The 23871-nt window shown below is 34.6% G+C and overlaps 1 protein-coding gene and 1 pseudogene across 10 annotated transcripts in view; both read right to left on the reverse strand.

Annotated features, from left to right (window-relative positions):
• Window positions 1–23871, reverse strand: part of DPH6 (diphthamine biosynthesis 6) — a 456227-nt gene that overhangs the window by 400766 nt on the left and 31590 nt on the right. The window lies entirely within an intron of this gene.
• On the reverse strand, window positions 3107–4343 carry LOC113607981 (40S ribosomal protein SA pseudogene; annotated as a pseudogene).

Below are 23871 nucleotides of genomic sequence, written 5' to 3' on the forward strand. Positions count from 1 at the left end.
ATTTTTAACAGAAAAGTCATGAGCTTATATGAGCACTAGAGTTTCTCTTCCCCATCCCGCATTCACTCCTTTCTCCCAACTCTCACTTTTAAAAATAAAATCACCTCTTGGGAGAAAATTAGAGAATCCTCTTATTCCTTGTCTACCATAAGACACAGATATTTTGCACAGGTTGTCACATGGTTATCAAAGCATAAGGTTAGTTATTTAGAAATTTTCTACTCATTCCCCTCACCTCATCCCACATTTCCCCACTTCCCAGGAATTACAGTTAAGAAATGGCCACCAGTGGTAAGTACAGGCTTCGCTGTTGCTAGGAATGGGCCTGCCTACTGTGGGAGTCAATACAATTTGATCTTTTGATCTTCCCTTTTAGTCTCAATTCATACAGTTGTTTTTACGTAGATGTTGTCAAAGTATACGTGTAATTTTCTATCTCGTTAAATCATATGCATTTTTATGTGTTAATATATAGGCTTTAGCACTGAACTATCCCATTGGGATATTTAATGGGATATCCCATGGGAATAACTTATTTAACCATTCCCACAATGTTGTAGCTCTCAGAGTAGCAAGTTCCAGTAGTTTGCTCTTCCCTGAGAAAGCCACTCTATACTTTTCTATTTTCCTAAATTTGTCTCTTGCCAGTTCTAGAACACTAAATATAGAATGACCTTGTTCTTCCTTCTCATACTCCTTTCCAATTCCCTTTGCTCTTGACAAAATTTCTCTTGAGATACTACAACCAGAACCAAATGAAACAGTCTAAGTGCAGGACTTATAGAACTTACACCAAGGCAGAATCCTCTCTCCCCTCCTCCCTTCCTCCGTCTCTTTCTTTCTTTCCCCATCTCTCCTTCCCTCCCTCCCTTCCCTTCCTTTCCCCCCACAAGTTATTTTTCTGATGATTATAAGACTTAACTTACCTTTTGATTACAAATGCATTTTAGGCTGATATGTGTACCTCCTCTGTTCCAACCTATCAAATTTTACTAATGACACAGAATACAAGAATATCTCTGGCCCCGAACCTACGTCCATGGAAATCTGGGAAAAGGTTTAGATGTGAAATAGTAATTATTCCACTGTGTGTTTGAGGAGGAAAGGGAAGATAACGAGGGAAGAGTTAAGAGAGATGGTCTGCCGGCTACTGCTATAGGGATAGAGGCCCCAGGGTCCTAATGTGAATAGCATGTTTGTCATAGCCAAAATCATTTTATCAATAACTGAACTTGTTTAAGTATTAAAGAGAATAACTAGTCACAGCAGCAAAGGAAAATCACAAGTTTGTGGGTCTAGCAGATGCTTGTTCCATTACTTTCTGACCACTGTGTATGACAGGTGTGCCTGGTGGGCATAGGTGCAGAGGTGTCATGATGGCGAGCTTCCCATTTAACTCAGAAAGTACTTTGCCAACAGCTGCAGCAGTGTCAATAGAAAGAAGCAGGAATAGGTTCCTGCAATAACATACCCATAACAACCAGCTTGCTAAAGCAACCATTCAGTCTTCTGAATGTCAACAAGGTCACAGACTGTAATGCGGCTTGTTTTCCACTGGGCAAAGAGGTTAAGAAGTTGATGAGATAAGAGGTAAAGTTAATAATTTTAAGGAAGTTGTCATATTTTTCTAGGTTCACCCCTATCATGAATATGAGGACAGTTTTTGGTCCTATCCTTTAAGTAAGTCCTCTATTTTCCAGGCTAATGAATGTATCAGTGTATGCCACAACATAATCAGTATCATAACCACTCCATATAATGCTGATGGTTAGGAAGTCAGTGATGGGCTCTCTCTTGATTAGAAGCTTCCTATTCTCAGTCCTGAATCTTATACCTTCTATGAGTCAAATCATATTGCTACAGTCAATGAATAGATCACTGATGGCTATACTCTCCACCTTGCAAATGTTTTCAGCATACTAACAAGAAGCTCAATATGATCCAAGTCAATTTAATTTGATATTCACTACCTTTTCTCAGAACTGCATCTGCTGGCAATGTAATCTAGTGATCAAGGAGAATGAGAGTGTAGGTTATTTTACTACATACTTGTTCACATGAAGGCTAAACTTCCACTGCTTTGTTCACTGGCATTTACTTATTCATTTAACAAATAACTGGGGTACCCAAATATGAACAAGGCACCATGCCTACTCAAATCTGGTATTGTCCAGCATTTTGTTTCTACTAGGAATAAACTGCAAGCCAGCAGATTTTAACATGTACTCTCTTTTCATGATAATTTTTAACGTTAAATAAAATGGGGCTTAGTTTGATTTACGCATTATACGAATTTCTCCATTCAAACGACTGTCCGTGTATTTCTTCCCTTTTTTCCCTCTCTCATTGCCCGTCCTCTTTCCAAAAGATATTTCCCCTAATTTCATAATGATAATCAACGACAATAATAATAACAACCTAAGATATGGAAAAACATTAGAAGCTTCCTTTCATGGTTATATCACTTTCTGTTGAAAACCATGGCCTCTTAGCTTGTTTTTTCACTTTTCAGCAAAGTGACTCTCATGGATGCCAGAGCAGCCTTCCTGTTAGCATGAGTATTCAGCTTAGTCAAAAACTCAATTAGTCCTCTAAACTGCTAAATGGGTCAATTTCTAACAAGTGTAATTCTTCCTCGAAATATTCATAATGTTTCACATAAAAGATAAAAAACATAGAAAAGTTAGTTGCACATTACAACTTTTCTTCAACTTCCTAGTGAAAAACAAAGGCTCGGTCTCTGTTTTACACAGAGAAAACATTTTAGGAACCATTGAGTTGATTTGTGTACTGGAGAGTCAGTCTAGTTGTTTGTTTCTTTGTTTTTTTAATAAACAGAGTAAATATGTTCCTGAAAAGTTAACCCTAAAATAAAACTCTGATCATACTTTTTTTTTTTTGCAGTACGCGGGCCTCTCACTGTTGTGGCCTCTCCCGCTGTGGAGCACAGGCTCCGGACGCGCAGGCTCAGCAGCCATGGCTCACGGACCTAGGCGCTCCGCAGCATGTGGGATCTTCGACCGGGGCACGAACCCGTGTCCCCTGCATCGGCAGGTGGACTCTCAACCACTGCGCCACCAGGGAAGCCCCCCTGATCGTACTTTTGTTCCTTCATTAAGAAACTTCCGAAACTCAAGTTTTTACATTTATCTTCTAGAGAAAAAGCAGGAAGTCATTCTGATTTTAATTTTGTTCATATTCTTTTAAGGGTGGCTATATTTTAAAATAGTTCTCAGAGAATTCCTAATCAAGGTAAAAAGGACTACACAATGGGTCAAAGACATTCTTAAGCCAGACCTTAACCCATCCAATTTAGGTTTAGCATGGAATATTCTCAAGTTCAGTTCAATCCTTACACCTAGGTAGCAAATATTCTTTTTTTTTTTAGAAACTGTTTATTTTCCATCAACCTATTTCCATTTTAAAGTCTGTGGAAGAACAGTTTAAGACCACTCAGTGGTTGTTCCTACCCACTCAGTGGCCTGAGCAGTGGGAGCTGCAGACCAGTCTTCAGTAGCAGGCTGAGCACTCCAGTCTTCAGTGGTGAACTGCTGAATAGACACACAGGGCACCTGCACACCCTCAGACCAGTCCGCCACCTCAGGCTGAGTAGCAGTGAACTCAGGAGCTGGAGCAGTCCATTCACCTTGAAATTCCTCCTTGGTCACAGCCTTCTCAGCTGCCGTCTGCTCTTCCTTTACAATCTCTTCAGGATCTCTGTAGAAGTAGAGATCAGGCATGACCTCCCATGGGTGTTCACGGGAGACGGTGCCACGCATGCGCAGAACTTCCCAGGCAAGCATCCACCACATCAGACCCACTGAGTGAGCTCCCTTGTTGTTACATGGGATGGCAATGTCCACATACCGCAGAGGAGAGTCTCTGTTACACAGAGCAATGGTAGGCAGGTTAACGTAAGAGGCCTCTGTGAGAGGCTGGTGGTCAGCCCTGGGATCAGTAACCACCAGAAGTCTTGGCTCCCGGAAGGCTGCCTGGATCTGGTTCGTGAAGGTTCCAGGAGTGAAGCGGCCAACAGTAGGAGTGGCTCCAGTGGCAGCAGCAAACTTCAGCACAGCTCGCTAGCCAGTATTCCTGGAGGATATGACGCTGACATCAGCTGGGCTTTCAATGGCAACAATGGCACGAGCTGCCAACAGAAGCTTCTCCCAGGTTCTCTTCAGATTTATGATGTAGATGCCATCACTTTTCCTTTTGTAGATGTACTGTTCCATTTGGAAGTCAAGGTTGGTGCCACCTAAGTGGGTTCCTGCTGCAAGGAATTTGAGGACATCCTCCTCCATTTGCAGGACATCAAGGGCTCCAGACATTGTTAAAGTTTCCCTTTAAGTTGTGATGGGAATCCAGAACAAAGCCGTATTGACCCTTATCTGGTGCGGAAAGCCGTGGCAAATATTCTTGACTTCAATCTCTCATTTGATAAATAATCTAGAACTATGATGCTTTAATTTTCCTAACTGGAAAACAATAAAAACAATGGCTTTAAAATGCTCATTCAGAGGAAAAACTTACTCCTTCAAAGTCTTTTTATGCAAATTGACAATTTTAAATGCTACTCTGCAGTTTTCTATATTTATAATTAAGATACAGCTAATTATACTGGCACCAAGACATCATATGAATCTGTATACTTTATATGAAGCATTCCATGAGTGGGAAATTATTGAATTTGGGAGACAGCTATATGGGGATTCATAATGCTATTCTCTCTACTTTTATACATGCTTAAAATTTTCCTCATTCTAAAGTTAAAAAAGAAAAAGAAAAATTAAGCATTAAATAGCCACCAGAGTGATAGGAAACAAAATACCACCAGAATCTCTACATTACTATTTCCAACCACTGTTCTCCTATTGACAAATAATTGCCCATTCAGTTTGTTTGTTTTCTATTGGTGAATCCAAACTATAAGCTGTCCATTTCTCAGCAGTTAAAGAACAGTAAGTAGTTGACATTGGGATATTTATTCATCCTTTGTAGTATAAATTAATGTAAACTAAGTGACAATATTTTAAAGGTTATTCTCAATTATTAAAAATGAGACTACTGTTTTATAAATTAAATATAGGATAAACATTTAAAGAGGAATATTTGAAAAATAAAAAAGCTACTTGGAATAACTCTTGAAGCAATTTATACATAATATAGAAAAATTGCAACACTAGACTGTTATGCAGACATTTATTTAACTTATTTGTAGATATCTCTCTTTCATTTTGTTTTGTTTTTTTTTTTGCGGTACGTGGGCCTCTCACTGTTGTGGCCTCTCCCATTGGGAGCACAGGCTCTGGATGCGCAGGCTCAGCGGCCATGGCTCACGGGCCCAGCCGCTCCACGGCATGTGGGATCTTCCCAGACCGGGGCATGAACCCGTGTCCCCTGCATCAGCAGGCAGACTCTCAACCACTGTGCCACCAGGGAAGCCCCTCATTTTGTTTTTAATTCACTTAAGAAGGCAGTTTAGGCACCTATTTCTATTTAGGATCATTATTAATACTAGAAAGGGAGGACTATATTTGTTTGAATCTATGAACTGTTTTCTGGTATGTGATTCTTTCATCACTGACATAGTTAAGTGACCATCATAAAGTGACTGTATCATCTGTTGTTTGTTGCCCAGAAAACAGAATCTTTCAGCAGCTGTATTCATTTAAGTTCATACTAATGCTGTATTCTCCCTTCTGAAGTATGGAAGATTATTCTCATAGAAATTTTACTTAGCAATTGCTATCTGCTATGGTTTCTGGAATGCTTTAGTTATATATTCCATAATAAATTATATTTACTACTTACCTTTGATATAAGTACATAAGTAATCTGCTTCCTTAAAAGTGATCTTACTTACCAAACATCCCTAATTCTTTTCAACTTAAGTGAAAGTTAAATTTTAAAAACTATCTTCTTTTCAAATTTCTGATTTCTAACCACACATGGACTCTGGGCAGTTTGGCAATCAGTCCTCTTTTCTTTTCTCCAAAGGGATCATTCCAAATGTTTAAAATTCTCCTCAAATCCCTTAATTACTTCCATCATCTCCACCCACTTGAGGTAAATGGTCTTGCCTCCAAGACCACAGAAAAAAAAATAGCAAAGGACACATAGTCCTTTATCATTCCATTTCTCCTTTCTAAACATATCAATATTCTTCTGTCCAGAGCTAACCCACAATCCTGTGCTCTTCACACCATCACCTCCGTATCTTCCTGGATCTCATTCAGTCACTTGTCTTCAATAACTTCCTCTCTATTGACTACTTTTTCTTAACTTATAAACACATCCCAATCTCTCTTATCTTATAAAATGTGTTCCTTCTACTGATTAGCCATTTTTTCCTCCTTATCAAATCACTTCATGGGAAAAAAAAAAAACCCCGACTCTCAATTCTAAATAATAGCATAACATTAATAATAATAATTAACACAACATTAACTTATTCAGTCCTCATCACAACTCTATAAGGTAGGCAGTATTTATTTCCATTTTATGGAAAAGTAAACTGAGGCACAAAGAGGCTAAGTGACTTGCCCAAAGTCACATAGCTAGTAAGCAGTAACTGAGAAACCAGGTACCAGAGCCCAGTTCTTTCCCACTATGCAACACTTCATCCCCTGGGTAAGGATATTTACTCACATGACTTTGATTATTAATTATACACTAATAATCACTACCATCAATCTATCCAGTCTTGATTTTTCCCTATTTAGTTTCATTACTTCCTATTTTGAGATACCTTGATTTCAATATATTCGAAAGACCTAGACTCCATCTCTTTTCTCCCTATGCTTCCTCTACACTGCTACAAAAACAAATCTATCCATTATGGTTTTTAACTTACAAACCTTCAATGACTCTCCATCACCTACAAAACAGGGTCTCCAAACTCTTCAGCAAGGCACACAAGACTCTTCATAACCTGCTCCAAAATTACCTTCTCACTTCTACTCCTGCAATTACTTACACATATCCTCTAATCATCAAACTCTGAGAAGTATGTACCATGCTTTGTCACATCTTCTGCTGCACATAGAATGTTCTCTCAGTTTGGGAAGTCACTTTTCATTCTCTCTTGATGAATCATTACTCATCTGTATTTTCCAAACCACCCATCCTGCACCTTCCCCAGGTAAAGCTAATCTCTCTCTCCTACTTCTACATTCCCAAAATACTTGTAAAAAAAACCCAACTCTATCATCACAATATAATATTGTTCTGTCATTAGTAATACAGACTATGAGCTCTTAGAGAACTGGGACATTCTCTTACTGATATTTGTATCCAGTACCCAGAACACAGCAGTCACTCAGAATACATTTGATAAATGAATAGATGTAGCTCGCCTTTACTATTCAAAATCAATGTGCTCTGGACATGGGAAGATAAATGAATATATCATAAGAGACATCATAATCTTAATTAGTAATTATTTGCCTATAAAATGGCTAAAAACCTAGCAATATGCAGAGAATATTTTTGTTTAAATAGTAATACAAGTATAGACTCTTCCTTGAAGTTCCAGTGAACAAAGAACTCTACCATCTACACAAGCAATCTTTAAGTAAACAGTAAAATACATAAAGGCAAGAAGAAGTCAGAAATGTTAGGCCTGTCTCCAAGCCACAAAACTTGATCATGAATAGCCATCACATTATAAATATTACAAGATATCCACATGAACCAAACAAACACTGAAGTTTTAGTCTCAATAGTTTTTCCCGCTACTCTAATTCCTACATGTATAAAATATTTTGGCACTGGTATGACACACCATGGCATTTACTAAATGGTTTACTAAATTACACTTATAAATCACAAAGGCATCAGCTTACATGCCCAACTGCATGTAAGTGTGAGGTAGATTGAAGCTGTCTCACTCAGCCTTAAGTGGGGGAAATTCATGGTACAGTTTTTGATTGTAAGAGTAGAGGTAAACTGCCTTAAGTAGATCTTTAAAGAAAAATGCAACCGGAAAGCAATGTGGTTTCCACCATGTTTTAAACGGTGGTTTCCTCTGCAGGCGGTTCCTCTTAATTCTATTGAGAAAAAGAAAAATAAAAATGCAAAGGTTACAAAATAAGGTGATGAGAGAAATGCAAAGTAGCACAAACAGAGCAATGATGAAATACTCAGAGCAGTTTAGTTACTTAAGCTACAATGAAGTCAATTAAATGTGTCTTATTTCTTTAAAAACTATTGAGTATCTCACTGAGAGTTTTTTCCTAATTTATATTAAATTCTAACGTCAACATTCTTGGATTGCATTTAATAATATGAGTGGTCTTGAGTGATTCTGATCCTGAAGTTACTGCCTTGTTTATACACTAAGGTTCACACATGGGCTGGTCTAAAGTTCAAAGTTCAAAATAATTCAACTTTTAATACATATAATGAAAAATTACACCTAAGTCACTCACCAGAACACAAAAGCAACATTAATATTGCTGTTGTAGACTAAACAAAAGCAGGAGTCGGCAGTCTTTAAAACTTTTACTGTTTTTCTAGCCTCCAACAGGAAGAGCATTTTGGAAATATAGGGCTCATTAAAGAAGCCCTTTAAACTACTGTTGGAACTTACGATTTTTGCCTTATAGGTGGAACTCTAAGCAGAGATTTAATGATCATTCTTATTTATACTTGTCAGTATTTTAAAATTTGATACTCCGCAAAGAACAGCTGATGTTTGACATTGCAAGTTCATTATTAAAACCACAGTATGTCAAGCCCAAGACACAAAAAGAGAAATAAAACTAATTTGTTAAGGAAAAACCTTATCATGTACAGTTTACTTTCCTTCCTGCATCACCAAGTCTGTATTTTTATCTTACCTGCAATTTATGGCCTAAAAATTAAATGAATTAAAATTAATTAATTAAAAATAATCTAACGCAAATATTAAATCACCAAAATACTAGAACAAAAACAACTCTAGGAATGCTTCAACAAAAATTCTGGAGCTTAAAAAAGAGCTATTTGCAAGCTTTCCTGCGTTAACAAAAGGGCAGGTAATAATGATGGCTTGTATGACAATATTGTCTTTGTTAGTTTAGCCCCAACAGAACTAAAGATTTCCTGATTACGACTTGGTAATCTAAGTCAACTGAAAAGATTTCTGGGGAAGGGAAACAAAGAGGAGTCTGAATGCTAGCATTTAAGTGGAATATATTACCTAAGTTTACTCTTCAGTGTGGGACACTGTAAATAAGAGGGGCTCCTACTTTGACAGCCCATGCTAGGTCACGACCTAAACTCACTGTACCGGTGTAAAAGAGAAAGTTCTGCTGGAGTCTCAGATATGCATGCTTCTCTGCTTCACCTTCAGGATCTTGTAATCACACAGGGCCTTACAATGAAGTGTTCACTCTGTACTGTATCTCATTGTCAAGATTTTTAAACAGTGGCTTTTTTATTGTAATGAGCCAATTATGAGCCAGTCACTCAAGCAGTCATTAACAATAGATTTTTCTAATTGCATTTTTAATGAATTTTATTTTGGATAAAAGCCCTTAAAAGTACCTATGGCAAAGGGTAATCATACATTGAATTAACAGAAAAATCTGTTTAATAATGACTTGTCTTTTATTTACTACAACAAAATAAATTCCAGTGAGAACGCTAAAAAATTGACAGTGTAAGGGAAAAAAGGTTGCAGGGCGGGAGAGGGAGTCGTATTCTTCACAGCTAAAAAATAAAAATGAAAACATGCCTTATTCTTTCCTAACTTTAAGGTACAAATGAAACATTATCTTATCAACACAGACCTTGCTCTATATTTAGAAAATAATTAGTTATTAATATTTTACCCATAAGCTATTAATAATGCCTAATATAATTATAAAACAAGCTAAATGGACAAGGGAAATAAAGGCTCATTTCAAATTTAATGTACTCATTTCTACAGATGAATATACAGATAAGATGTTAAGTTATTTTTAAAACAGTTATTTTAAAAGTTATTTTTAAAACTGTGTTGTGTAAACAAAACACTACAGTGTAAAAATCTTCATTCACCTCAAAATACTTTCTATGCATGTATGAATGGAAATGTCCTTGCTGAAGATAAAAAATGGTCTTAATGAAAATGTGAATGTATCGTTTGTGATCACTCAGATATATAAATGTATTTTTTTTAGGTTGACTCTATTGAAACTTCGTAAGTCTTAATCATAATTAAGAGCTCACTACTCACTGTGATTTAATGTCATTAATTAGGAAGTTTTAAAGATGCACAGTGACACTAGAAAAATCCTCTCTTTGGAGGCTATACACATCATCCTCTGCATGGATTAAAAAAATTTTAATCCATTTAAATCACTCATTGGTGCAAAGAGACAAAAATTATAAATATGTATATATACATATATATACACACATATATATTTATATATGTATAATAAAACTATTCCCAGAAAAACTGTCACTATACACTCTGATTTTGTTAAGGAAATAAAAACTTTTTTGAATGTTCAAGGTTTTAAAAACCTTGTATTTTCTGCCTCAAGAATGGGCTGACTGAAAGCATGAGGTTCTGCAGCCTCTGGTTAATTAATCTGCGGCTGAATGACAGCGTGCCTAGGGGCATGGCACTGGCATCCCACACAGGGTCCCAACATGCTTTAAGCCTTGGATAGCTACATTCTGCACGCCAAGACTTTACCCAACAAATAGCAGAGAGGCCTTCAGAGCCTTTCTTCTTCTGAGACATTCCATTTAATTAATGTAATCCCTCTTTATCTTAAAGGTTTAATAAATTTAGGTGAGGCAAAACCAACATATCTATGGCACTGAATGTTGTAACTAGTTGCTCTAACACTTTTCTTATGTACCCCAAAGGCTTCTTCACAAGGCATAAAGAAAATGAAAGCAAAAAAATGTTCTAACAGGTTTAGAAATTTTCAAACATGCTTCTTGATCTATTAAAAATATGTATATTTGTACAACCCAACGTTTAAGAATTCAATTAAATGAAGCTGGCGATTTCCATTTCACTAGACTTATTTTATGTTATAAAAATACAAATCATACACCCACCCCAAAACACTTTGAAAATCACTAATACCTAATCTTGAGCAAGGTAAGGCTATTTTTTTAGCAACAGGATACAAAGGACATTCTTCTAATCCCTTTCACTGCCAGAACAAAACATCTTTCAAATCAAGATAAAATCGCTACATCATGAATGTTAATATCATTCTGAGAAAAATAATACCTTACGACTAGAAAAGACCATCCCTTTAGGGAGAAATGTTGTGTTAAAGTGGATTATTCTTTTAGTAGTGTAATAGAATGGCTTCTACCTACTCCCAGATGGAAAATCAAAATCTGCATTTAAATGGAAATATTTTAAAACAGATAGGACAAAAGGCTAAAACCATAAGGAATATCTCCATCCTTACATTTTAAAAATCCAAAATGCTTCATAAGAACTTTTCTGTACGGTATGGCTTTAAGATTTTGTTTGTATGTTTGTTTCATTTTTATGAAGAGCCTGCACTGCAACATAATTTCACAGTTTTGTGATTAACACATACTATTTGTGGCTATTATATCAAATTCACAAATTGGATGAAGAAGTAGGGTTGCAAAATTTTTACTATTACAAGAAACACATTTACTGTTTAGGCTTGTGCAGAGTTAAGAATGAGTCCTGTATTTTCTTCCTATTTTTAACTATGCTATTTTATAGGTAATTCTTAGAAGGCAAGAGCAGTTTGCTGAAATCAAATAAAATCTGAGTTTCTTCAGCATTGACTCAAATCACCACCATGGTTAGAGTAAAAAGAAAGCAAAATGCTAGGCAATATTATAACAACTGCTCTTTGCAACCTGAAAGATTATTTTCAGTTCTTCAATAGTTGGGGCAATTTTCTTAAATTCTGAAGAAGCCTGACAGCACTGCACATTTCTTAATGCTTGCATTTACTTTTACATTATAAAACAATAAAACAGCAGGATAATGTTCATGCAGTTTAGAGACTTGTAACATTACCACAAATAATTCTACTGTATTATGGCAAAACATAAGCTTTTTAAATGTAGGCTGACTAAAGAAAAGGCAATCTATATTCACTGAAAGTACACAGACACGTAAGGTTGAAAATATAACTTAAACGTTGTACCTAGTTCTAAAATAATGTTTGAAAAGGGCTGAAAAAGCAAAATCCATGCTGGATGAAATCTTTTTTGTTATATATTAAAATACAATTAATTTCAAGTGCAGTGCTTATTGGCAAGGGAAAGGCTTCCCACCTTTCTTCCTTGGAGTTTATAATAGAGTACATGGCTTCTGCCACCTCAGAAACCAACCGCATTATGTAATTTGATCATTTTCCTCAACAATGTTGTAAACCAAGATACTCGACAATTACCAGCTTCAAAGATGCAGGTGTTTCGATGGTAGCCACATTTGACTACTGGACTGCAAATAATGGGCCAATCTGAAAAACTTGGCCATATCATCTCCTTTATAAGATCAGCCCATCAGTTCTGAAACATCTTTATTGCTAGAAGCTGCTGGCTTTTGTACAGGAAGCTGTGTGGATCTCTTTAGTTAAAAGACATCTTATTCAAAAGTGTAACGGGAAAAAAAACTCTTGCATATGTACTGGGTGGTTTTCTCACTTTTAACAGGTAATTCATTTCAATCCAGTTTTCCGTGATTCTCCTAGTGATAACCATAGGGATGAAAAAGAATAAAAGCATTTCCCTACAGTAACCTAATTCTCATCTACACTAGAGCCTCCATGCCTGATCCCAATTCCCCACCCCTAACCTTCACTCCCAAACCTCCCAGCAGAAAAAATTTCAGATATCAGTGGGAGATGATATACCGTAAATCTAATCATCAAAAATAAACCTTGATACATATCTTCAGTAGTCTACACTAGGTAGCAAACTAAACTAGGGAAGCTGTATATGAAACATCACAGAAGATCCAAGATTCATGGATATTTTAAATCACCTGCTTTACAATTGCCTAAATTACAGAACAACTGTAGAAACACGGCAGATTATGATTTAAAAGAAAGTACCTCCCTATCCTTGGAGATATTAGACTTTTATAGCTGATGTGTGAAGAAAGTGCCTTTTAAACTCAAATATTCCTGTTCTAAATGAATGGTACTCTCAGCAGAGAACCCATCTAAAACCTCACATTTCTAAGTGTGGCCTCAGACCAGTAGCAATGGCATCACCTGGGCACTTGTTAGAAAAATCTCAGGCTCTACCCAGGCCAACTGAATCAGATCATGAATTTTTAATAAGACTCCCAGATGATTCATCTGCACTGAGAAGCTCTGGTCTAAGTTTTTCTAGTTCCACCATTTATTCTGCATTGAGAGACATAAAACAGTGAAGAACAGAACAGCCTGTACTCATAAAAACACATAATATTACAGATGACCACAATTTAAATAATGAAAAACAGGGAGGAAATGTTAGCAAAACTTAAGTAATTAAATTAGATCTAGATCCTGCAATCTTTGTTTTTAATACTTGAAAATTCACTTATATGTGTGTATGTGCATGCACAGACATGTGAGAGAGGTGAAAGAGGAAGACAGAAAGGAAAGGTAGATTAAGAGTGAGAGAAAAAAATAAAAGGGAGAGAATGGAACCGTAAGAGTGTACATAGGGTATATATGTAGATGTATTTAGGGCCAAAAAGTAGAAGAAACAAAGTGAGAACCCAGCAACTTGGAGAAGAGCAGCAATGCCCCTTCTCAACCACATTCCCGCACACTCCCTCTTTTACATGCCCAAGACAGTGTGATGGGAATACTTTTCATCTCAGTAACAAGAAACTACCAAGAAATAAGCATTAAAAGCAAAATTTGTGACAGAAACCAGTATTCCCTAATTGTATTAAACAATACAAGTAAACATGGAAAGATTACTTCTGAGTAAGTAAAGAGACCAACAGCACAAGGTAATTAAAACACTAAAAAGGTGATTTAATATTCTTTTTCCAAAGTCTAAATAATCATTTAGAAATAGTTACCATAAAATAAACATTATTTGTTTTATTCTTACAAATGAACGTACTATTCTTACTGTTGTTATTACTATACTAAGAAACTAAATTCAAAATAGTAGCACTATAGTTTTGATTGTTCTTAATGACATCATAAAATAGCTAACATTAATAACACAAGCTCAAAAAAAAAGAGAAACAGATATTTTCTATTGGACATAAAGTAATAGCTTAAACCTGCAGTAATAATTTGCAGAGTGTGAAGTTTACCTAAAATGTTACATTTGACTTTTAAATATATATATATACACACCTAAAACGATTAATCTACCATGATTAATCCAATATTTTATCATTTATTTAACGAGAGAAAATTAGAAATCATTTATAAATACTGCCAAACTTAATGATATCAATAGAAAATATACCAGTTGATATCCAGGAGAACATAATGGTTAATCAGAAAACAGAACTTACTGGAGAAAAATGAATTATAATTAATGTTATATTATACCTGTTTAAAAAATAATATATATGTGTGTATATATATATATCTGTATACATATCTGTATCTGTATTCATCCACATGGCACATTAATAGTATACAGTGTAGTAAGATTCAGCTCACTTTGCAGCTGACCATCTATGGAATGTAGCTCCATTAAATCACTGGAGACTCACTTCTCACAATAATAGGGGAAAAAAAAATCACCCTATATCTTGCATTTCATGACTGAGCTTCCCTAATACATATCTCTGGTTTTGCTCGAAGAAAAAAATGCAGTCAAAGATGGGCAGAATGCTACTCCCAGCTTGTATTCACCAAATGCCAGGAACTGTAAAAACAGGATTCCAAGTTGAGGTTTCAGATACTTATTAAATAAAGACTTAAAATTTCCAAATATAAATAATATTTGCATAAACAGGTTTATTATTTATGGAAGTCAACTAGGCAATATATATCAATGGCTTCAGAAATCATCATACACTTTGATCCATTAATTCCTTAGGATAGATTTGTCTGAAAATCTATCCTAAGGAATTAATTTTTTTTAATGTAGACAATAATTGATGTACCCACATCAAAGTGCTATTATTTATAGTAAAAATTAGATTCAACCTAATTTACAAAATTAGGGAATCATTAAGGAAATTATTATACAGCCACATGATGGAATATTAAGTAGCCATTAAATTATATTCATAAAGACGTTTTAGTGACATGAAAAACTGATATTTTAAGCTAAAAAAAATCAGTGTATAAAGTTATACACACAAAGTGTGTGTGTATATCTATGAATGTGTGTTAAATATATGGGTGTGGAAAATATGTCAAAATGCTAACTCTGAATGACTGAATTTTGAGCAAGATCTTTTCTTATACTTTTATATATTTTCTTTAAGAATCAATTGTTTTAAGTAGCAAAGAAAATTAAGTAATAATTTAGATAAAGGACAAGGTATGAAGAACAAGGGTGAGGATACTGCAAGGTTACACTGAAGCTATTCCACTGAATAAAGAAATTGTGTGTGTGTCTGCAAGAGGAGTACCAAAAACCTAGTGTCAGAAAAAAAGAAGCTCTTTCTTCTGACTACATGAGAGGTAAAAGACAGATGAAACAGTTAAGCAAAAAAACAAAAAAAATAGAAAAAAAGAATGTAGAAAAGTCAGATCTATTAGAATCTAATAACTGGACAAAGAAGGCAAAGGGGATATGTATCATCAATGCCAATGTGATTTTTTACTCTACAAAAGTACCAAATAGTTTAAGTAAATAAGTTAAGAAAATAAATTATAATAACACTTAGTTTTAGAATGTTTATTCCAAGTCTTGGACTGACTACAAGGAAAGAAACTAGTTACTATTAAATAATAACAAAACAAATTTCTAGAACCTCATTTTGTTTTCTATGAAGTTGACAGATACAAAGACTGCTGTTTTCATTTCTTTTACAAAGCACAGTTAAAACACAACTTTAAACTGTCCAGGTGATAAAAATTATATACTGAAATGTGTACAATCCACAAGCTATGTCTTTTATAAAACAATATTTTAGCTACTATGTTAATTAGTAACAGTAAGCTATAACTTACTGTGTTTTCCCTTAAACTTTTCTTGACTGTAAATGCTTCATAATCATTTTCATTTCAGATTGCTTGATTGATCTGTTGATTCCAAATCAATAAAAACATGGAGTAAAGAGTAGTCACACTAAATCCATTATATAAAACAGGGAATTCAGTGAATGCACTGATTTTATACACAGTAGGGAATCAGTAATTATCAAATAACCATAAAGTATACAGAAAGCATCAACATAAGTTTGGCATCTTATAACTCTGTGAAATCTTCACAAACTAGATTAGTTTTACCTATTATACATCACTGTTTTGTCTAAAATATACACAAGTGACAGTCTGAGAAGAAACTATATATGCTCAATAGCATGAAGGAGAAATCAAGCTACTCAAAGCTGAAGACAAAATTTCTACCTGAGCATAAAGGTTCGAGAACTCCACCTGAAAACAAGGCCCCTTGATATTAACCTAAAATTAATGTATAAATTACCTAGTCTTTGATAGAAACTAGTCTATGACAACCCTAAAGAATATCTGAAATTAATATGATGATGCTTCCATAAATAAAGCGGAGAGGTGGTTTCTGGCTTTCCAAAGCAACTAATTTAAAACAGTAAGAAGTGTCTAATTAATGACCTCAGGATACACTGAATTGGAAGTCTGACCTAATTTAGAACAAAATCACACTTCACTTTGGCAAAACTAGTACTGTGGTGGAAGCACTGAAAAACTGTTAACATGTAATTATCCACTCTCCATTGTGGAGGACCAGGACAAGGAAGAAGCTTAGAGACTCTAAGACTAAATTGGTTAAAAATAAACTACTAAGTTATTTGAAGGTATTAATCAAAATTATAAGCTAAATCAAGATTCGTAAGTATAATCCACAAACAGGCTTAGATGGAGCAATACTGAGCCTTAAAGACCACAGGACTCTTAGGAGAAACTCAGTGACAATGGCCAGACAAGGAAGGATGAATGCAAACTCATGCAACAAAGGTACACTACAAGAAACATGGAATATTTTTAAAAGAGCAAAGATTTCATCACAAATAATAATTCTGATGAATACATAGCAGTAACTTTTTCCCTTAAAACTCAAAGTGCTAAGTCCTTGAGACAGGCACTATGCCTTAAATCATCTACATCTCTAGCAACTAGAAAAAAAAAAACCTAGGAAAAAAAACAAGAGAAAAAATAAACGTATGTTAATGTTCTACAACTCACAGAGCATGTGTAAACATTATGAATAATGGTTATATAGTATGTGACTTCCTATCTCTGCACCTCTTGCATTTATCACCTTACTGAAGCTCAAAGAAAAAAGCATACAGAATAAAATCATGTGAAGAATTCCTCCTCACATTGTTTTCTCATATAAACTTTTCAAATTCTACTGATGTGACCATTTTCGGTCTACAAAGCTTTTCCGGTTAATAAGATTTTAGTAGGTGGCAACTGCAAGACCCTTTAGAAAAACTGAACCCTGGAAAATATTCAATTAATTCCAGCAATATCAAGCTAAAGCAAAGTCAAAAACACACATAGTGAAATGCATAAGCTTTGACATCATATTCACCAACGTCAAAGAAACTGATATCTGAAGCACAAAGAGGAAAGACAATTAAAGACAAAATAAGGAGTAGCAGAATTTCTACCACACTATGCCTGAAGACACAGAAGAGCATGGTTAACTGCTCTAAGGACCAGATCAACAGATAAACCAGGACAGATAACAATGATCTTAAGTTAGTTAACTATGAGCAATGCTCTACCGCTCTAATGCAAAAGAAGCATAATACTTAGTGACTAAAAATAATAATAATAATAATAATGTAATAGTTAACATTTATTGAGGCTTCCTTTATGATCTATTTTACTGTCCCATTAATGCTCAATCCTATGATGTAGGTACTATCACTAGCCCTACTTTACAAATGTGAAGGCCCCACTTTATAAATGTGAAAGCTAGGGAAATTAACTAAACCAAGGTCATACAGCTAGCATGTGGTAGAGCCTGGAACACAGACAAGTCTGACTCCAGAGTCCCCACTCAGCCCTTGGAAACAAAGAAATCCCCAACATTTCTTGTTACATAAAACCTTGGTTTTCTGAACTATATGTAATTATGAAGATATCATTGGTCATAATTAAAGTAAAAGGTGAAAATATACAGTGTAACAAGGGCTATCAACCTCTTTTTGGTCTCCAAACACTGACAACATATTATTCCCCACCACAACCCAGTGATGGAGCTGAGGAGGAAATACCACCCAGCTAATCCTGATATACCCACCTTGAGAATTCCACAGTATACATACTTCTTTTTTTGTAAGCAGTACTACTTATGGCTCCACCCAAACCTTGCTTGTAGCTCCAAAAGATTTTTAAATAAAATGTATATTCAAAGATTTTTGCCACATTTCTCTCATGCAAGACTCACAATAAAAAAATTTCAGCACATATTTCAATATCAACTTATAATAAAGAAAACTGAATTAGTAAAATAATAATAAAATGCTATTTTTTTCTCAGGTTTCATTCAGCAGTGGTAATGATCTTGTCTCACATTCTACCACCTTGAAGAAATTTAAAGAAGGATTTTTTTTTTAGAGGACTGCTATAAAATTATCACTGACATTTTAATTAAAAAAAGACATGTATGTAGAATAAACAGGACATTTCCTCTAACAGTCTGCAGTGGCTGCTCCATTGCTTCTTTGTACAGTCTGGGTAAATCATGCAGGCTCTAGCTAGACAGAGCAGCTGTATTTCACTGTCTTCAGTAATGTAATCTACATTTATCACTATTTTAATTAAGCGAATTCCTAATTTGGTACTTCCATTGCAAAGAAAAAATACCTTATTAGTTTTTTTTGGTAGACAGCATCTTGTCAGTCTTGTAAACCAGAATTTAATTTTAAACAAGTTTTCTACTGCAACTGGCCATTATTTTAAAAAGAACTACCATATTTGGTTTATTAAGAGCTTGTTCATTTTCAATGTAAAGGCTTAAACATTGGTTGCTTCTTTAAAATGATTTAAAAAGATGCTTTTGCAGTTCTCAATGTTAACCCAAGTGATATACTAAAAACAATATGTGCTTTATTATAATATTAAATTCAAGGTTATTCAAAATCAATATGAAGCACAGTAAGAACCTTACAAGAAAAACAATGCTTTACAGAATGTTGAGAAAATTCAATTCAGTAGTTCTTAGAGAAAGATTATGTTTATCATCGGGTTATGTGAAATGCCTGAATATTTACCTAAATCCATCACTGTGGAATAAAGCAGCTTTTACGTTTTGAAGACAAGTTCTGAATTTTTAAAACTTCATTTCCCATTATTATTTGTAGTTAGAACAATTTGACTTTAAAGAATAAGTATATGAATTACTCTGAAGGTGTGCTTGTTTTAAATGGTTCACAGAGAAACAGTTACTGTAATATTACGTCACTGCATTAAATTGTGAATTTTAATACATATGATATCTCGAATCTTACATATCAATAAAAAAGCCCTGATGTTAAAAACATTTTGTAGTCAGCACACATTAATTGAGCATCTTTTATGTGCCAGGTAAAGAATTAAGTGCTTTGTATTCAAACCAAAGTAGAACAAAGCCTTTGCACAAAAGAGGGTGTGTGTGTGTGTGTGTGTGTACACACATATACATTTACAGTACAGTACCAAGTGATTTTTAAACTTTGCTCCTTTGAAGGGGAGGGTCTTTAGTGACCCAAGTCCACTTCGACCAGAAAAGTTCCACCTTCATCTATTTTTACACATGTCTTTTTTGCAGCCAGGTGAAGAAAGCAAAAGCCGCTTACCTAGAAAGTAGAATAAGGGCTCTAGACTACCTCTAAGAACACAGGTAAATGAAAAGTATCCTAACTGTTCCCAGATATACTGAGGGAAAAAAATAAAAGACTCCCTTTTTTTTGAGTTTCATTTATTATCAGTTTCACATGTTGCCAACTATTGGTTTGTGGGTAAATGTCTACTAAAGTAAAGTTAATAAACATGGCCTTTTTAAGAAGTTTGGGGATGAGGTCTGCAGGGAATTGAAAGTTAATGCACCATCTCACTTTGTCAGTCCACATTACCAAGGAATGCCATGCCAGCTTTCATATTCACATAAATCATCAGAAGTTATGAGATCAGAATTTTTAAAGAAATCTATAGTGCATTAAATGTGTTCTAGATTTATATTAAAACTTCCCCATGTAAAACAATACCACTTACCTTCACACTGATTTTTGGACTGAAGTTACCATGTGAGCATCTATAATGACTTGGCCAATTAATACACATTATCTCTCATCCCTTACAAAACCTCAAAAGATAAGCTATTTTCACTCCCGTTTGACAGATGAGAAAGCAGGCTCAGAGGTTAAGAAATGTGTTCAATATTACATAGTGAATATAAGGAGAAGCTAGGATTTGGGCCCATGCTTTTTTTATTAAAATACTTTCAGAAGCAAAATAAACTTAGCACTTGAAATTTTTCTCTTCTGATCACAGCTAAATATGATGCCTTCTATTACTATCATTTAACAGCTGTACATAAAGTTGTTTTACAATGAAAAATTTAGCTATCGACATATATGATCAAATAGGTTACCAAAAAAGAGAAAGGAAAATCTAAAATTTAAATCAATGCTAATTAATGACAAATACTTTAGTCATTGTGTAACTCCCTTAGTTTGAATTTAAATAATGTCATGTATAAAGCCTGGGTTACCCAATTCAGGAACAAGTAAAAGTTAAGTTCTAGGCAGCCCACTCAGGCTCTAATTAAATAGAAGAAATGAGTGCAAAGGAACTAAATTATTTTTTGAAATACTCCTATTGGAACTCAACTTCAAAAAGATATTTCATGAAGAGACAGTAAAGCTTGTAAGATTCCTTCTATCTCAAATTACTCTGATGAATGTCTGATAAAATTGAGATTTACCACTGGATAACAAGAGGTAGCCAATAATTCTAAATGAAAACTCAGAATGGTCTTTTGTTCCCTTTGTTTAAAGTAAAGCCACTAGTGAAAAACAAGAATGTCTGCTTAGGAAAAAGGAGTCTCTTGTCTGAACAAAACTTAAATTTAAATATCCTGCTTCTTACCTGAATATTCCAAATCATCTACATTTATCTACTGTTCACTAAAAGACTATAGAGGGCACTGTTGCATTAGCTTTGAAGCTTTACAATAGAAGCTGAGAAAAACGTCTAGAATGTGTAATTTCTTTAAAGAGTCAAATGCATGGTAATCTACTAAGCCTAATAAAGGGAAAAAAACCAAAATGTATGTTTTTCTAAAATAGGCTGAACTTCAATGGGGCAAAAAACTTAACAAAAACAACTGTCAAATTGAGAACACCGCATTGCACACATTTTGCATTTCCCTTTGTAGTGCTTTCATGAGAAAGGTAACTAATCATAGCACCTCCTTATCCAATGGAAACAGCACCCCATTGCAAAATCCTCTTCACAATCAATAGGAAAACGAATGTGGCACCTCATGCAATCCTTCCATAATTCTATCAACAGAAAGAATGCAGTCTGTTTGCATACTTTTGTCTAAAAGGCCAATTCCATTTGTCCCCTCTTTGGGAAAAATGACAGCTACAGATCCATCACCCTCACATGAAAGTAAACAAACTGCAAAAAAACAAAACAAAAAAAGGATCAAAATTGAAATCCTCACCATTTTTAAACGAAATTCTATTACATGTAAAAACTCAAACTCAAAGCAAAATAGAAAAAACAAGTTTTTCTTCAGAGATGTGAACTTTATGCTATTGTGCAACAGTTCGGGGATATAAAAGAAATAAGTTATATACGACAATATTCACTAATCGTATAATTATATACAGATAGCATTCAAGCTTTCCATGTATTTTCTGTCCTCTCACATCATTCCCTGTTACAATTCTTTGCAACTAAATTCGATTAAGTACAGTGCCAAAGATCTTTTTTAATACATATGTTTGCAATGTATTACAATGAGGCTAGTATATAAAATACAAAGATTCTTATTACCCTACCACTTAAGTTTTTTCCACTTGTTTATTCACCAAAAATTAAAATTTTTGACACAAATAATATAAATGGGAAAGGAAAATTAAATTATTTATTTTGGTAATTTAAAAATAATGTCCTGAATTGCTGAAACACTATATAGCTATAAGAATTAAAACATCATGACCAGACTACTAGAGATAATATGTAAAATGAGAAATGCATTAATATATATCAAATCATAACACCACATTAGACGTTAGACGAATCAACATTAATAAAGGTACCATCATAAAACTAAGGCCTTGGGAATTCCCTGGCAGTACAGTGGTTAGGACTCTGTGCTTTCTACTGCCGAAGCCAAGGGCCTGGGTTCAATCCCTGGTCAGGGAACTAAGATCCCACAAGCTGCACAGAGCGGCTCTAAATAATAATAAATAAATAAAATAAAACTAAGTCCTCTAATAAAGACTCCCAAATTCCCTAGAAAAACAGTATACAATTCATTTTGTCACTCTCAAACTTCCAGAGAGATTAGCACGTTCTCTGAAATCAAAGTGCAGAACTGTGAAAGTGTTAAAAATTCTTCAATAATATGTCAACCTACTCATAAATCAAAAAGAGGGGAAGGGGTTTCAGCTGGTATGTAGATTTCATTTTATTACAAAAGCCCCAGTTTAACAAGTTATTTTCAGCCAATAAAAGTCAAAAGTAAAGCATTGTTGAAGTGGCCAGCACTGACTCTAAGGCTTTAACTTATTAACTTAACCAAAATGCTACTTGAGTATTGCTCCCTTAAATTATTAATTTATGAGTTTTGCTTAGTCTCCTCCTGAGGCAAGGCAGTTTGTAGGTATATTGAGTGCATGTAAATAAACAGAAAGCTTTTATAATAGTCTAATAATACACTAAACATAATAAAACAACCTCTTTTAATGAACATTGAATGCGCAATCCTATAAACCAAGTTTATATAAATGGGCCATGTAATTTAAAGAAACTGTAAGATCCTCTAGGAAGTAAATGCATAAAACCAGAAAAATTAAACATAAGCCTATTGCTTTTCACTGATCTGATAAAATGCATACAGCAGAAACAAAGTGCTGCTGTGACTATGAAGAGTATGTCACACGCAATTTCAAAGAAATCTAAGAGAAATGTCGTGAACTATGAGAAAATTTATTTGCAATATTGTTCTTCATCTACCATAAGGATAATTGAAGAAAGAAAGAAAGAAAGAAAGAAAGAAAGAAAGAAAGAAAGAAAGAAAGAAAAACAGGTTATGTCTTTAATATTCAGGATATTTAAGTAGATATTTTAGTTTCCTATTATAAAAAGAAATGTAGCATACTAAAATCAACTTCGGTTAACTCTAATTTATGCAACGCTTGACTGTGAGCAATAGCTGCTAAAAGGATGCAGCATTGTTGATTCATATACAAGCATTTTACTTAACTACACTGGATAATAGCAGTGCTCCTAAAGGAGTATAAAAAGCAAAGTGATTAGCAGTCATTACTGTTAATTAGGGCTCACATTACATTCCTTGGGATGAATCTCCTTTAAGTTGAATACATGGAAAGTTTATTTTTGAAGGACTGCCAAACCTTGCCTAGGTAAGTAGTGGAATAAGCCGTCAACTACCAGTAAGCAAAATAAAAAACAGGGACAGATCAGCATCCAATTAGTATGTCTAAGTTTTTAAACAGGAAAAGGTTGAGGAGAATGAGTAAAACTGGAAACTCATACTTCACATTCTGCAATCTCGCTGATAAAAGGAGGAAAT

This window comes from Aethalodelphis obliquidens, unplaced genomic scaffold (genome assembly GCF_003676395.1).
Source record: "Aethalodelphis obliquidens isolate GAN/ISIS:26980383/991018 unplaced genomic scaffold, ASM367639v1 scaffold51, whole genome shotgun sequence".
Classification (NCBI taxonomy): domain Eukaryota; kingdom Metazoa; phylum Chordata; class Mammalia; order Artiodactyla; family Delphinidae; genus Aethalodelphis; species Aethalodelphis obliquidens.